Source organism: Pleurodeles waltl, chromosome 6 (genome assembly GCF_031143425.1).
Source record: "Pleurodeles waltl isolate 20211129_DDA chromosome 6, aPleWal1.hap1.20221129, whole genome shotgun sequence".
Classification (NCBI taxonomy): Eukaryota; Metazoa; Chordata; class Amphibia; order Caudata; family Salamandridae; genus Pleurodeles; species Pleurodeles waltl.
Genome location: NC_090445.1, coordinates 1,288,883,435 through 1,288,901,275, shown reverse-complemented (window position 1 = coordinate 1,288,901,275; position 17,841 = coordinate 1,288,883,435).

The window sequence follows — 17,841 nt, the reverse complement described above, 5'->3', positions numbered from 1 at the left end:
AGGCTAACCTTGGCCAGTTGAGACTTTATTGTCTAAGTGGTGATAAGTAGAGAGTAGCTCTGCAATAGATTGGTTACTCCCTTTATCATCCACTATATGGTTACTTCCCTGTGGGGATGTAAACCACCCTGTTTGAAGTTTTTTAGCTAAGCAACAATGTGAAGATGTATTTTCAGAGTTTCTATCAGTAAGTTTTAGTTTAGAGCAGTGGGAATTGTCCACTGAACCTATGTGTAGTGCTGAAAATGCCAGACAGGGATGCTGTCTCAGTAAAGCCATAGCTGGGCAAAAACTTTGTCCATATGGCTGGAAGAGAGAACAGGGATGCTGTTTCTCTTGATTTGGAGCAGGGCAGGGATGCTGTCCTATGAGCTCCACACTAGGGCAAGGCTGCTGTCCTAAGTGTTGTGAGGCAGTGCAGGGTTTCTGCACTAAAGTTTCTCTGGGAGGGTTGGAGGGATGCTCCATGTTAACTAAAATGGTGCTCTTTTTCTCACCAATGTTAGTTATCCCACAGAGAGGTACTTCCACCTCAGGGAGTACAACTATGCCAGCTGATGATTCCCTTGGGACAGGTGCCACCCCAGGAGAGGTTTCTCCCACAACAGGAATGGTATCCTGAATGGCAGAGTGGTTAGGGGATACTGTTATACCCTTTTTACCTGTTGATGGAGAGGGATTCTGAGTTTTCAGGCCTTCTCTCCTTTGCTTTTTCATTTCAGTAGAAATGAGAGGGAACAATTCCTCTGGGATGCCCAGCATGGCTGCATGGGCATAAAACTCGACACCAGCCCAACCTGAGGCCCCGAGGTCATTACCTAAGAGACAGTCTACAGGTAAGGTAGGTGATACCACCACCTGCTTAGGGCCAGTAACTCCACCCCAACTAAACTGAATTATAGCTAAGGGAAGAAACTTAGTGGAGTTATGGACATCAATAATTTTATACTGTTGTCCAATGATGTGTTGTTCAGGAGCCACTAGGCTTTCTGTCACCAAAGTGATACTGGCACCTGTGTCCCTGTAGGCCAAGGCCTCAACACCATTTATTGAAACTGTCTGCCTGTACTTATCCATTGTAAGGGGACAAGCAGCCAGTGTGGCAAGGCCAATGCCACTAGGTGTGACAGAAACTGTCTTGGGACTGACTACCCCAGTTTCTATGATGGGCCCATAAGTGAACCCAACTACACCCTTTGCTTGACTGTTGCCAGCAGTCCCACCACTAGTACCACTACTGCTAGGGGCACTAGAGCTTGATGTATTAGTGGTGGTAGGCTCAGGGGGTTTACCTGGACAGGACTTATCCCCTGGCCTATGGCCTCTGTTTTTACATACAAAGCACCAAGGCTTTTTAAATTGTGTAGGTTGAGAAGAAGAGGAAGAATTTGTTTTATCCCCACCCCCTGAAGAGTGTTTAAGATTTGAAGTGGGATCTTTGGTTTTACCCTTATCCCCATGCTTATCTTGAGATTTCTCACCATCTTTCTTCTTGCCATCCTTGTCACCACCTGTATGAACTTTTCTGTTCACTCTTGTTCCGACCCATTTGTCTGCCTTCTTTCCCAATTCTTGGGGAGAGGTCAGATCTGAGTCCACTAGATACTGGTGCAACAAATCAGACACACAATTATTAAGTATATGCTCTCTCAGGATTAAGTTATACAGGCTTTCATAGTCAGCAACTTTACTGCCATGTAACCACCCCTCCAAGGCCTTCACTGAATGGTCAACAAAGTCTACCCAGTCTTGTGAAGACTCCTTTTTGGTTTCTCTGAACTTCATCCTGTACTGTTCAGTGGTTAAGCCATAACCATCTAGGAGTGCATTCTTAAGAACTTTAAAATTATTGGCCTCACTTTCTTTTACAGTAAGGAGCCTATCCCTACCCTTTCCACTGAAGGATAGCCATAGGATAGCAGCCCACTGCCTTTGAGGGACCTCCTGTACAACACAGGCCCTCTCAAGTGCAGCAAACCACTTGTTAATGTCATCCCCCTCCATGTAAGGGGGAACTATCTTTTGCAGATTCCTAGAATCATGCTCTTTTGCAGGATGACTATTTGGAATACTGCTGCTGTCACCATGGGTTTCTAAACCCAATTTCTGTCTTTCTCTTTCTATTTCCAAGGACTGCCTATCTAAATCCAGCTGTTGCTTCTTGAGCTTCAGCCCGGATTGTTCCACTCTCAATCTATTGAGCTCCCTTTCTAACACTCTGTCATCAGGGTGGGTGGGTAGGGCATGTCTTTAAACAGAGGAATGGTGAGAATAAACAGAAGGAGAACTGGCCCTAACAGATGGCACACTAACATTCTGGCCTACAGAAGTGACACTTTTACTGTGATGAGAATCAACACTATTACTGTGATGTGAAGCAACACTCTTACTGTGATGTGAATTCACATCAGTACCAGTTATGCTAGGTGGCCTGCTAAGGGGCAGGTTGGAAAGATTCCCTCCCAAATCTTTTGCTAGGGGTGCCTCAGAATCAGAGTGGGAACCATCAGCTAATTTCTCACCAGAAGTGCCAACAAAAGTCTTGTCTTGCTCAACTAGCATGTTAACTAATAGTTCTATAGAGGGATTCTACCCTACCCCTAAACCTCTTTCTACACAGAGACTCCTTGCTGGTTTCCAGCTAAGGTGATCAGAAGCAGTCTTGGACAGATCAACAGTTTGGCCTGTGCCAGACATTATAGAAAGTGTTTAAGGGATAGAAAAAGAATGAAAAAGTTTTTAGAACTTTTTAAAGAACAGGAAAAAAACTTTTTTAACTTTTCAAGAACTTTTTGAAAGTTTTAGAGGTACTTTTCAGCACTTTAGAAAAGAAGTGAGAGAAGAAAAGCAAAACTTTTTGGTTAGGTGTACATACACTGAACTTGTTTTGTATATTTTTCTCTTATGAAAAGTACAATGACAAAAGTGGTAAGTAGTTGCAAAGTACTTATCCCACCGCTACACAACCAATGTAGGAGGCTGGACTGGCTTGTAGTGAGTACCAAGGGGTACTTACACCTTGCACCAGGCCCAGGTATCCCTTATTAGTGTATAGGGGTGTCTAGCAGCTTAGGCTGATAGAAAAGGTAGCTTAGCAGAGCAGCTTAGGCTGAACTAGGAGACGAGGGAAGCTCCTACAGTACCACTAGTGTCATATGCACAATATCATAAGAAAACACAATACACAGATATACTAAAAATAAAGGTACTTTATTTTTATGACAATATGCCAAAAGTATCTCAGTGAGTACCCTCAGTATGAGGATAGCAAATATACACAAGATATATGTACACAATACCAAAATATGCAGTAATAGCAATAGAAAACAGTGCAAACAATGTATAGTCACAATAGAATGCAATGGGGGCACATAGGAATAGGGGCAACACAAACCATATACTCTAGAAGTGGAATGCGAACCACAAATGGACCCCAATCCTATGTGACCTTGTAGAGGGTCGCTGGGACTGTAAGAAAACAGTGAGGGTTAGAAAAATAGCCCACCCCAAGACCCTGAAAAGTGGGTGCAAAGTGCACCTAAGTTCCCCAAAGAGCACAGAAGTCGTGATAGGGGAATTCTGCAGGAAAGACCAACACCAGCAATGCAACAACAATGGATTTCCAGACGAGGGTACCTGTGGAACAAGGGGACCAAGTCCAAAAGTCACGATCAAGTCGGGAGTGGGCAGATGCCCAGGAAATGCCAGCTGTGGATGCAAAGAAGCTGCCACCGGATGGTAGAAGCTGAGGATTCTGCATGAACGACAAGAGCTAGAAACTTCCCCTTTGGAGGATGGATGTCCCACGTCCAGAAGAGTTGTGCAGAAGTGTTTTCCTGCAGAAAGACCACAAACAAGCCTTGCTAGCTGCCAATCTTGCAGTTACGGTTTTTGGATGCTGCTGTGGCCCAGGAGGGACCAGGATGTCACCAATTGCGTCAGGGGACAGAGGGGGCGCCCAGCAAGACAAGGAGCCCTCTCCAAAGCAGGCAGCACCCGCAGAAGTGCCGGAACAGGCACTACAAAGTGGAGTGAAATGCAGGTCAGAGTGCTGTGGACCCAGGCTTGGCTGTGTACAAAGGAAATCTTCATGGAGTGCACAGGAGCCGGAGTAGCTGCAAAACACGTGGTTCCCAGCAATGCAGTCTGGGGTGGGGAGGCAAGGACTTACCTCCACCAAACTTGGACTGAAGAGTCACTGGACTGTGGGAGTCACTTGGACAGAGTTTCTGAGTTCAAGGGACCTCGCTCGTTGTGCTGAGAGGAGACCCAGAGGACCGGTGATGCAGTTCTTTGGTGCCTGCGGTTGCAGGGGGAAGATTCCGTCGACAGAAGGTGAAGAGAGAGATGCAGAGGAACTCTGATGAGCTCTTGCATTCGTTATCTAAAGAATTCCCCAAAACAGAGACCATAAATAGCCAGAAAAGGAGGTTTGGCTACTTAGGAGAGAGGATAGGCTAGCAACACCTGAAGGAGCCTATCAGAAGGAGTCTCTGACGTCACCTGCTGGCCCTGGCCACTCAGAGCAGTCTAGTATGCCAGCAGCACCTCTGTTTCCAAGATGGCAGAGGTCTGGAGCACACTGGAGGAGCTCTGGGCACCTCCCAGGGGAGGTGCAGGTCAGGGGAGTGGTCACTCCCCTTTCCTTCGTCCAGTTTCGCGCCAGAGTAGGGCTGGGGGATTCCTGAACCGGTGTAGACTGGCTTATGCTGAGATGGGCACCATCTGTGCCCATCAAAGCATTTCCAGAGGCTGGGGGAGGCTACTCCTCCCCAGCCCTGACACCTTATTCCAAAGGGAGAGGGTGTAACACCCTCTCTCTGAGGAAGTCCTTTGTTCTGTCTTCCTGGGCCAAGCCTGGCTGGACCCCAGGAGGGTAGAAACCTGTCTGAGGGGTTGGCAGCAGCTGCAGTGAAACCCCGGGAAAGGCAGTTTGGCAGTACCCGGGTCTGTGCTAGAGACCCAGGGAATCATGGGATTGTCTCCCCAATACCAGGATGGCGTTGGTGGGGCAATTCCATGATCTTAGACATGTTACATGGCCATATTCGGAGTTACCTTTGTAAAGCTACACATAGGTAGTGACCTATATGTATTGCACGCGTGTAATGGTGTCCCCGCACTCACAAAGTCCGGGGAATTGGCGCTGAACAATGTGGGGGCACCTTGGCTAGTGCCAGGGTGCCAACACACTAAGTAACTTAGCACCCAACCTTTACCAGGCAAAGGTTAGACACATAGGTGACTTATAAGTTACTTAAGTGCAGTGTAAAATGGTTGTGAAATAACGTGGACGTTATTTCACTCAGGCTGCAGTGGCAGGCCTGTGTAAGAATTGTCAGAGCTCCCTATGGGTGGCAAAAGAAATGCTGCAGCACATAGGGATCTCCTGGAACCCCAATACCCTGGGTACCTCAGTACCATACACTAGGGAATTATAAGGGTGTTCCAGTATGCCAATGTAAATTGGTAAAATTGGACACTAGCCTGTTAGTGACAATTTGTACAGAGAGAGCATAACCACTGAGGTTCTGGTTAGCAGAGCCTCAGTGAGACAGTTAGGCATCACACGGGGAACACATACATATAGGCCACAAACTTATGAGCACTGGGGTCCTGACTAGCATGGTCCCAGTGACACATAACAAACATACTGAAAACATAGGGTTTTCACTATGAGCACTGGGCCCTGGCTAGCAGGATCTCAGTGAGACAGTGAAAACACCTGACATACACTCACAAACAGGCCAATAGTGGGGGTAACAAGGCTAGAAAGAGGCTACTTTCTCACAACTGGCCCTTTATGATGAATAGACTGCTGAGGTCTGGCTTTGGTCCCGAATTCCTGTGGTGGGTAGCGCTGCTTTACCATGCGTCCATGACTGTGGCACAGGTTAATTGTGTGCTTTCCGTGGACTTTCTCATGAGGAGGGGAACCCAATATAGCTGCCCATGTCACCCCTCCTGTTTGCTTTGGTACTGAAACCATTAGCTTGTACAGTCCAGGCCCACCCAATCATCAAGAGCTTTTACATTGCTGAGTCCCCGATTGACGAGGAAAAGATCTTGCTCTATGTGGACGAGGTCCTTTTGTAGCTTACCCACCCTTAAGAGTCGATCCCTGAGACACAGCAAGCAATGGGTGCTCACTCAGGGAGCATCATAAACTTCTTTTTCCTCCTGGGGGCAACCTGGATATGTCAGTTCCCCCGTGAAGATCGTGCATAGATTGAGAGGGATTCCAATATTTGAGAATATATGCCATTCAAGCCCCAGAGAAATGCCTGGAGAGGAACCTCATTAAGGTACTGATGGCATTCCATGAAGAAGTGGATTGCTGGAAGGTGCTGCCCTTAACTATATTGGGTTTAAGATGATCACCATCCCGGAGTTCTTAGACACCCTCCAGAATACATATTAGAAAATCCCTTTTAAATGCATTTAACTATATTCTTCATGGGGAAAAACTAGTTCCCTGTGGAAATTCCGGTCTTCTTACACCTCTGTCATTGATCTGATAAAGTGACAGATGGGTGCAGTTGGGCCACTGCGGATTGCATGGTGAAGATAAGAGATGGAGAAGGTGTTGGTTCAGGACAGTAAGAGGGGATGTGAGGTTCTTGTTCCACCTGTGCTTTATGAGGGAATCAGGTGGGGATTGAACTATTACTGAAGTCCATGCCTACAACTGGACCTGCAAGCAATTGTACTAGATGCTGAATCATACCAGGTAAAATTGGAACTCATGTCCTTTTACTTGGTAGTCCTGGGTTTAGACACATAGGCCACTTAATAACGTAATCCACCCCTTAGAGTGAATGGGATTACAAATGCCATATTACCCACTCAATGTTTCCCAGGTTGATGGTAAACACACCCTCATTTAATTATTAGGAATGGTGTGAGAGGAGTACAGTTTCTTGTTAGACCTGTTATGGAAAATAAGTAAATGTTTCTATGCCATTTATTTTCAAACCACTGATCGTACTCTTGTTTCCAGACTGACTGACGCTATCTCACAAGTATGGCTCAAAAGCACACAAAATGCTGCAGCACACCTTATGTCAAGTGTATGTCGCAAGAAGCACAAAAAGCATGTTCTAGTCTTCATTCATTTGCTCCTTTCAAGCAGGAAGCACCCCCTACCCCCCCCTTAAATGTGTGATTAGACCCAAATCTTCCTTACATCAGGAAGAATTCTAAATTGTCTTCTCCTAAAATCTGCTTCATAAAAATTATTATATTCCAAATGTTATTTATACTTTAATTTAGATTATTCCATCAGTTTTGTTTCAGCATGTTCTGCTGTTCCTCTAAGAATGATAGGACCAGTTAATTGCTTTCATATTCAAGTGATTTAATTAACTTAAAAACATCTGCAGAGATACACTGGCACTAGAAATATTTTCAGAGTAGGGGTGTTGCCATCATCTTTAACTCAGTGAAGTAATAGGGATTGTGAAAATGCCTAGTATCAGACAAAAAACAAATGTACTAAATAAATTCAGCAGGAGAGTTAAGGGTGTAGGACATAACTGGTTGTTGCTTATCTATCAATAAAGCATGGTGTGGTAGTGCGCTGTAATTTACAGACATCACACTTTTCAATGAAATTGGCGCTACATTTACTCAGACATAAATGTAGACTAATAAGATGCGCACAAGAGATAATGTGTGGAACCTGGATTTCAGAAATGTGTGTCTTGATTTATTGTGATCTCATTAAAATCTTTGTTGTCATCACACTACAGAATTGCTAAACAATTGTGCTTTATTTGTGCTTTTGGAAGCATTGATATAGTCTGAAACGTTTATTCAGTTAATTTACAGTTATTTAAAATGTATTATGTGTTTGAAAAATAGCATCTACTGTACCCCCGAGAATTGCCAAGTAATTTACTTTACAAAAACATCTGGGGTATTCCAGATAGAGAAAGTAAACATCAATCTCCATGTGAAAAGAATACATCCATTTGCCAGAAGTTACTGCCTGACATTTGACCTCTGGCTTTGAAACACAACAAATGTTATAAGATAAAAGCAAAATTTAAAGGCATCTTTATTGCTCATTCACCTTCTGAACTGGAGCCTACTACCAGCGCCTAAGCAGAGACATTTACAAGTACCACTATGCATGAATGTGGCCCTAAAAATGTAATTATTGCTACATCAGATATGTCGCACTCAATAAAGAAATATTCCAATGTAATTGCTTACTTTGTTACAAAATAGGATTAGTTTTAAGGACAAGGCCTCTCATTACAAGTAGGCCACTTATCCCGCCAATAATATGTGACCTGATAAAATTTGATTCCTCCGGATCAGAATTAAATGGGTCCGATACACAACTCCCATTGAGCAGTATGTACGTGACTAAAACAGTAATGTGGATTTTGATGTTCAGCACATCAAAATGTGCATGGCACAAAAACTCTTGGGTATTTTGTTCCTGATGAATTGTAGAAGGTTTGAACTGATTACATTTATCGACGGAAAGAGAACTGTGTTAGCTATACGATAAGTCCAGTCATAGCTTTTAACAAACATATCACAACTAACCGTGCATCTCATAATTTCTTCAACAATATCAAGCTGTAGCGGAGGTACATTAAAGATGCTTCCATAATATTGCGAGAAGATAGTCTTTTTGCCACTAAATTATTTATAATTTTGAAAATCACTGATCCTGTTATTGGTATTCTATGTTTGTTGTTTTAGTGTCACTTTGTTAATACATTTTTACTCTATTCTTCTAATTCGACTTTGGACTTTTTTGTTTCGTGCTAGCAACATTATGTGAAATTACACACAATAATGCGAAAAGCAAATCAATCTAATTGGCTGTATTTTAGTGCGAAATGCGTCTTTGCATCGATTCGGGTCACTATGGCACATTTAAAGAAGCACTGCAAACAACAGCCACTAACGTTCGATTGTTCCCGTGCATTCCTGGTGAATCTTTACGAGGAATGACCACATTCAATGTAATTTTTACAGCGAATGGCATGTCATCACATGAAGTGGGGTAATAGTATAATTTTCACATAACAAGGGTAACACGAAATTTCTCAAATTATAGCAATACACCAGTGCAATTTAGATTTGATCCAAATTTAAACACATCATATAAGGAATCACATAACATAATCCAAAACCTTTCTAAATAAAAGAACTTCAGTTTATAATGAGGATGTAGTGACATTGTCTTCGTCCAAATTTTTCTTCCTTATATTAAGTCAAGAGAGGTCTGGATAAAGACCACGGGCGAAATGTACGAAAGCTTTTTCCCATAGACACAGAACGTGTAAAATCCTTTGGTACATCTGGCCCCAACACTCTGAAATGTTGCTGTGCAGCAATGGCTTGTTACTTACCACTGATGCAATTGGCAACACGACCAAGTCACACACGACCAATCCGGATAGATATGACCAGAGTGCCAGATTGATGCAACCGTTTCTGTACTTAAACGTGATAGCGTTATAGATTACTTGTACTTGGACACGCTGGAGGTCGGTGAACCTTTTAACGATTTGGGCTCGCCTCATCCAGGAATAGTCGGATCAATCAAATCAATAATCAATAACCATTGTAATCAATACCCAATATTTAATTAATAGATCAAAATAACACATTAGGAATCAATAACAGTCGATATTTTGACGCACCCTGACCTTTCAGTCATGAATAACCACACCGGTTTATTAAAAGTTAATGAGTTGATTTCCCTATATTAACAAAGCTAGCAGAATGTATATAAGTCTTAAGACCAAATGATATATGTATATGAACATTACTAGCTGTCCATAGCGGCGGAAGAAACGCAATCTATGCAAAATCTGAATTATAATGCACTCGGTTATAGCAATACAAATCACAAATATGAGTAACTGAATTTGACTAATTTCATACATCGGTCAGCATAACAAGATTTCAATTTAGCATGGTGCATCAGATGAATACCTCGACTAGCCTCTGATTAGCATTAGCATGTGGGGCTTCATGCAAAACGAATTTAGTCAACACAATTTAGAAAACTTCTAGCTTTGGCCCTATCAAGATAAACAGTTGGTACCTAAGAAGGAAAACATAATGCATAATACAATTATCCTTTCATATTTACCAAATACAATCAGCATACAAGCAAAAGTCTTCGTCCTTCAGGTACAGGTTCGATCAGCATGGGGCAGATTTCAAGGGGGCAAAGTTAAGTGCAAGTTTCCTTGCAGCAGCAAGGAGAATGGGGCAAACGTTCCTGCATGGGCAAGACGGGGCAAATTGAAGTTAAAGTCTCTAGGGTGAGAATTTTCAAAGTCTTTTTCTCTGGAATAGAGAAAAGGGCATCAAGATGTCCTCTAAGATGGCGTCTGCCATTTGGCTTCAAAATGGCATCAAGGGAAATGGCTGACTTCTCTTTGTCCGGTGGGTTTAAGTAAGAAACATTCCAAATACTTCAGGGTCTTCCATTGGAGGGTTCATAGGGTGGCTTCAATTTGACCAATGAATAGTGTCTTTCTCCTAGTACTCATTTTTACATACATTGTCCTTGGAGCCTTGGAACACAAGTTGCAACAAAGTTTGCCAATTATTTCGGTATCAGTGCTTTAATTGTCCGCACCTGCAGAAACTGACCTTGCTAAAAAGGGATGAAACCAGCCTAGCACGAAACCTTGAGATAAGTGTATTAGTCATCTCTACTGGAAAAATACAGCCTTAAAGTAAAGCAATGTTTTTGTTAATGCAAGTAAAACCACGCAGTTAAAATTTGAGATCGGGCAACTAGGCCAAAGCCTCTGCTAAATTTGAGCTAAGCATATAACAGTTTCAACAAGAAAATCATAGAATACATTTGCAATTATGACGGATTACTTCATTTGTCAATTCTTCATTATTAACCAAGCTCGTTTATAATAATGGCGAACTACTCCGTGGGCACAATTTCCCACGTACATTATTTTCTTTGCTAAAATCACACTACCTTACACGATTTTGGTTATATGATATATGAATATATGTTGGTCCTTCTTTTTCTGCGTCATCAAACGTATTCTCCAACAGCAACCAGTATGATTCGGTGAACATGCAGTACAGGAAAATAATGTGAAAACTTTCAAATGTAAGTCTATAAATGATTGTGCGAAAGAGACACAATCAGTTTTTATGCCCCAGACCTGAACAGGACTTAAAAGAATGGCAGAAACATGTAGCCTCATCGCTGGGGCTCTGCATGATACTGTTTTTAATTATCTGAAAAGAGGTGGACAATAAACCAATAATTTCCACTATTTTTAATACATCTTTTGCTGGACGCTACAATAAAATAGTCAAACTCCTTGTCAAAAACAAAATCCCCTTCCTACTACAAAGAGCTCCAGGGATAGCCCATTGTGTGTAACTTTCAAGATACTACAGTGAAGGAGACGCCAGCTGGAGAAGTATTTCATCTTGGTAAATAAGGGCAGGGGTTTATGTGGGCCGGGCCTGCAGTCCTAAAAAGCAGGTGCTGAGAAGGGTCCCTATCTGGCTCTCCATTTTTGCCCTCTCCCTTTGGCAGCAGTACCACCCTTCATTCCCTTTGATTTAACTTCAAGGAGACGCCTTATATTTATTTCACCGTCACATCATTTCAGAACTGAAACATGTTCAATACTATATACAACAAATCCATTGTTATTTATTTATCTGATGCAACTAACAACCATTGACAAAGCCAATAGTTCTGGCTTGTTGTAGGTGTAATGCTAGTTTTTGTATTATATGTCTCGATGCAATGATAGAAAGAAGCAGCAAAATGCCAGTCAGGTGGCACACCATGCTAAGCAGAGATGTTTAGCTTAGGTGTTTTTAGACATGCCCTAATTACATAGACCATGCCCCTTAGAGAGATCTCCCCAGTTTTTTCATCCCACTTAAAGCCCTGAATAAGGTCCTTCATTTTTTTTAAAAAAAGACATTCAGTATCTTCTGTATCTATGTGGTATGCCACGTACGTTAGTGGATGATATTGGGAATGAGGGCCATATAACACTGTCTTTTGGAGAGATGAGTATATTGTTATTTTTGTGTTTAACGAACTTTAAGGCATGTGACAGTGTTAGAAACCACCAAACAGACCTACGTGCCTAATCATACAAGCTGTAAACCAGTATTTTGCCTACCAGATGCATTTTATGTTTTAATGTTGATATTATTGGGATAGTAACTGTATTTGAGCCGTTATCTACCGAAGGAAACCAGATTATAGACTATATGGGGGAGAGGCCTCAATCTCGCTGTTACTGAGCGCCCCCACCTCATTCATTGCCCAATTGCAAAAGTAGATTGGTGGCTTGGTTAAAAGAGCAGGTTCTTCGTCAGAGAAATATGCATGTGATAAATGTACAACCACACTAGAACTACATTTCAGTTAAACTACAAATACTCAAAAATTCCCAAACCGATTTAGTGAGAAATAAAAACAACTTAATGATTAATATGACATAAACATGAAATAAAGAGTTCCAATCACCAAAGTAATTTTACTTTAAACCGTGGTTTATGGCAAATAAATGGCTAGATTGTCTGTTTGATGTCCACACAAAGATACCTGTCAAGCATAAACGTGTTTAGTACTGAGTAATTGTACACCACAACCGCCTACAATAACATTGGAGTACACCACTTGCAATGAGTTGGTGGATCACAGCATGGTTTGCCTTGAGAGTTTGTGAAAGAGGACCAAATCACGATTTGTGCATACTCACAAACATCCTTCTGACACAGTCTCTCCCTCCAGAAACAGTCAGAATTTTGCTCTAGCAAAGCCCAGGAGTAAATGTCTCTTCAAGGTGTCAAGGAGAACAGAACAGTCCCATAAAGTGAAAGGGAGTAGTGGAATGGTTATCTCCAAAAGAACAAATGTTTTACAATTGGAGAAACAAATAAAATGCAGAAAAAGGCATTTCTCCAGTGTGGAATTGTACTGCGTGTGTATAATTATGCATATTAGTAAAGCCTAATTAAATCATCTGGGTGTGGTTCCCTTTTCACTTTCACTTTCTAAACAGCCTTTCAGTTTTTAAACATACATCAGTATTTTCATTGTGAGAGCTGGCCTTTGAAGGGTACCATACTTGCCCTTCCAAGAGATTGATGGGATAGACGTCATGGGAAGCTGTAAGACTTTTCCTTGAGCAGGCATTTGGTCAAGAAAAAAGGTGCTTTTGAACTAAGGCATGCAAACAGAAGATGACTATACTCAGGAAAGGTATGTTCCAGGTCAGTGTCAAATCTGTGCCCCATTCATAACTTTGCATACCTGTTTTTATGGGCTGAGCAGCAGATGTCCCAGCCAGGTGCAGCAGATTTTAGCTACAATGTAAATTTGCTCACTTAAAGGCAGGAAGATAACAACCTTATTAAAAGTCCTTCTTGAGGCATGTATATACAAATGTATGCAGACTAAGGATTTTTATCTGCATCTGACACTAGTATATAACTACAAGAATCTTGTCTGCTTTCCAAGGCAAAGTTATAGGGACTAGCCATTTGGGAGCCACGTGGGAGCACCCACAAGATTGCAACTAAGTTAATAGCTCTCTGGCCACCCTGTGCACCATTAAGACATTTTCTGCAGATCCCCCCCGCTCCGCTTTGTTTCAAGTAAGTGGTCTCAACAATGGAGCAGTGAGGGGGATAGGTGAGATTTCTTTGACTGCTCAGTGGCCTTTAATGTCGCATTTTCTCAACTGTTGCCACTCCTCACACAGCACTTTGACTTTTGCATGTATCAATCAATCAGTCATTTAATATGTACAGTGCAGCATTCTCATCCATGGGGATATCTGGGCGTTGGGGTGTGAGGTCTCTGTCGAAGAGCCAGGTCTTGAGTTTCTTCATGAAGCACACTAGGAAGGGTGCCGTACGGAGGTGAGGGGACAGGTTGTTCCATGTCTTGGAAGCAAGGTAGGAGAAGGAGCAGCTACCGCTGAGGCTGGAATAGATTAGGGGTGTGAGTGCGAGGGGCAGTGCGGAGGGGTGCAAGTTTCTGGCAGGTTGACAGAAGTTCAGTCAGTGGTTGATGTAGGCTGGTCTTTGGTCATGTAAGGCCTTGTAGTCATCCATTGGGATCTTGAGGAGGCATGGTTTCTAGATGGGGAGCCAATGGAGATCTCTGGCTGTCTACAGTTGCCACAGCAGTTTCTGTTTCACCTCTTCTGTTTAGGCTTTGTTTACAGATTTTATTGACAAGTTTCTATATTACTTTCATTATTTATTGAGTAAGATGTTATCTTGACTTCTTCATAATGGATAATGGATAGCCAGGTTCCCTCTATTTATAAATCTTTTGCTTCACCTACCCCTCTCATCACTCCTCAAAAGGATTGACCGGCAGTGTTAACAAAAGGGCAAAGAAAGATCCATCTTCCACTACAAAATCTCTGCTCCCTCTACTGTTGGTGGATACTATGAATGCAATTAAGAATGTAAAACCTTTTGTGCAGGAGACAACTACCACCCTTACATAAATTGAAGAAAAATGTTCCACAATGAAACTCAGAAATCCAGAGTTTGGACAAGTGATGCTCAAGACTTTGTGGCCAAAGTTGACTCGTTGTCCAAAGAAGTAAGTTCTTCTGCATAAAAAAACAAATTGGAGACTTGGAAAACTTTAATAGACAGAATAACCTGAGAATTTACTGGATTCCTAAAGGCGCAGAAGACTCTGACGTGATAGGGTGTCTAAACCTTTCTATCTGCAAAACTGTTGGATTACATGATGTCTCTGAATTCAACATGCAAAGCCCAATGAGTTGGTTCTATGTCCACTTCAAGGCCAATTTCAACTATTCGAGAGGTGTCATTGCCTTCTTCATACTTTGCTCAGATATTATGAAGCTCTTTGGAGCTGCAAAGAATCAAAAACAAATGCTCTGCTCAGGTCAAAAGATATTCTTCACTAAATATGCTGTTTGACCAAATGCTAACAAAGTAAAGGAGTTTTGGGATTTGTGCCTGGTTTTCTGATCTATCAGATTTAGCCTCTTCCACCCTTGTTTCTTCACAGTCACTTACAAGGACAAACATTCCAATTTTAACAACCCAGAAGAGTTGAAAAAATTCTTCCGCCTCTATAAGGGCGAGGAAATGGATCTTGGTAAGACTTGATTATTCTTGTTACAAATGTTTTAGTTTGCTTTATACCATGGGGTGGTGATGGACAGGGGAGTGGTCACTCCCCTTTCCTTTGTCCAGTTTCGCACCAGAGCAGGGACTGGGGGTTCCCTAAACCGGTGTAGACTGGCTTCTGCAAGGAGGGCACCATCTGAGCCCTTCAAAGCAATTCCAGAGGCTAGGAGAGGCTACCCCTCCCCAGCCCTTAACACCTATTTCCAAAGGGCAGAACCCTGTCGGTGGAGTGTGCGCAGTGGTAGCTGCAGAGAAAACCCCAGAGAGCTGGTTTGGCAGTACCCAGGGTCCATAGTGGAGCCCTGGGGATGCATGCATGGAACTGGCTCCCCAATACCAGATTTGGAATGGGGGGACAATTCCATGATCTTAGACATGTTACATGGCCATATTCAGAGTTACCATTGTGAAGCTACATATAGGTATTGACCTATATGTAGTGCACGCGTGTAATGGTGTCTCAGCACTCACAAAGTCCGGGGAAATGGCCCTGAACTATGTGGGGGCACCTTTGCTAGTGCAAGGGTGCCCTCACACTTAGTACCTTTGCACCTAACCTTCAGCAAGTGAAGGTTAGACATATAGGTGACTTATATTTTACGTAAGTGAAGTGAAAATGGCTGTGAAATAAGATGTGCGTTATTTCACTCAGGCTGCAGTGGTAGTCCTGTGTAAAGGTTTGTCTGAGCTCCCAATGGGTGGCAAAATAAATGCTGCAGTCTATAGGGACCCCCAATACCCTGGATACCTAGGTACCATATACTAGGGAATTATGAGGGTGTTCCAGTGTGCCAATTGAAATTGATAAAAGTGGTCACTAGCCTATAGTGACTAATTTAAAGGCAGAGAGAGCATAAGCACTGAGGTTCTGGTTATCAGTGCCTCAGTGACACAGTTAGTCACTACACTGGTATACACATTCAGGCCACAAACTATGAGCACTGGGGTCCTTGCTAGCAGGATCCCAGTGAGACAGGCAAAAACAAACTTACATGCATGTAAAAATCGGGGGTAACATGCCAGAGAAGATGGTACTTTCCTACAATCATCATTACTGTTATGCAAATCTCTCAATTGTTTTGCAACTGAATAGGTCATATTAACTTTTTTACTCCTCTTTGATGCTCCAGTACTTTATTGTGTGTTGGAAAGATAGTGTTCCCCATATTTTACAAGCTACATAGGCACACACACAGCTTTCTGAGTTGCAACCTATGTATTTCAAAATTATCTTTGTGCTTCCTTTTGAAGGTTCGCCATCAAACATATTAGTACTGTTTCTGCATGTATTACATTTAGCATATTTTGTAAATTCATGTTTCTTGTTTTACCAAGTCTGCAACTTTATTTTTGCCCAGACAACTATGGACGAACAAGTCCCTTAAGGAAGCTGGTTTTCTGTACGTGACTGAGACTTCACTGTCACAAAACTGACCAATTGTATTATGTCCTTTTAGAACACCCAGTAACAGATTTACTAATACTTGCATTGCTCTTGCATCACACTAGGTGATAGAAGGACAACACAAGCCCTTCAGTGTGATTTACTATGCCTCGCAGAGCCATCCTCTTTGGCTCTACATGGCGTAGTAAATCTGGAGTAGCGAAAGGCAGTTGAAGCTGCTTCCTTGTGTTATTCTATGGGTGTAACGTAGGTCCAGCTATGGTTTTTGGTACATTCTCAGATTTACTAACAATAGTAAACCTAAAAATGCACCAAAATGATACGCCTTCCAAGGGGAGGCGTACCAAGGTGAACTATGGTCCAAGGGTGCCTGTGTTGGTGCTTGGCAGCCACTATTATTCCAGCATGTAGCGCGAGCAAGGATCCTTCATAACTAAGTAGTACATTCCTACCCTCTCCATTTGATGCAGTGGAGCACAGCAGGTTCTCTTGCTGCTCTGTGCTGTGTCAAATGTTAGTAAATCTGCCTCCCATTGTCTTGCAAAGATAGCTCTAGTATGCTGTGATTCTTGATTATATGTTGTAATAAATCTGCAAGTACGATCTTTTAATTATTCTCACGTCTTGTTTATACAAACAATTCAGTCCTATTCATTGATGCAGCTCTCCTATCAGCTACTCTGAAGGTCTTTCTTATGTATCATTCACTTCTGACTCTCAGGATTGTTTTTTTTCTGACATCACTTTTTTCTGCTACAATTCTGTTTCATCCGCAGCAGCTGACAGTAGAGAGCGCTATTCTTAAGATTGATGGGGAATGACCATGAGCAGATATGGGGACCTTCCCAGCAGTCTCTTTTCTGAAATGATTGTTATTCAATTTTCTCTGTTCTGAAGTCGCATTTATTATTTAGATATTCAATTTTCAATTTTCTTATTTTAGAGGATTAGTCTTTAATCTCCTGATGAATCATTTAAGATTATTCAAATTTTCATGTTATATGAAAAACATACATTTTCAAAATAATAAATCAATAATTGGATGTGGTGCATTATTCATTCTTTCAGCCCTGACCACCTGCTCCTCCCACCAGTCACTGAACAAATTAACTTAGCTAGTGGGTGCATTTTTCAGTTGATCCACGGTTGGCCATGACCACCAGCTCTCCACCTTTCTCCCCTTCCCCCCATGCTCTTTACTTAAGGCCTGAGACATTCCCTCTGTGCTGGTATGCTTCTCCCCACAGGATTGTAGACTTGTGCACTGA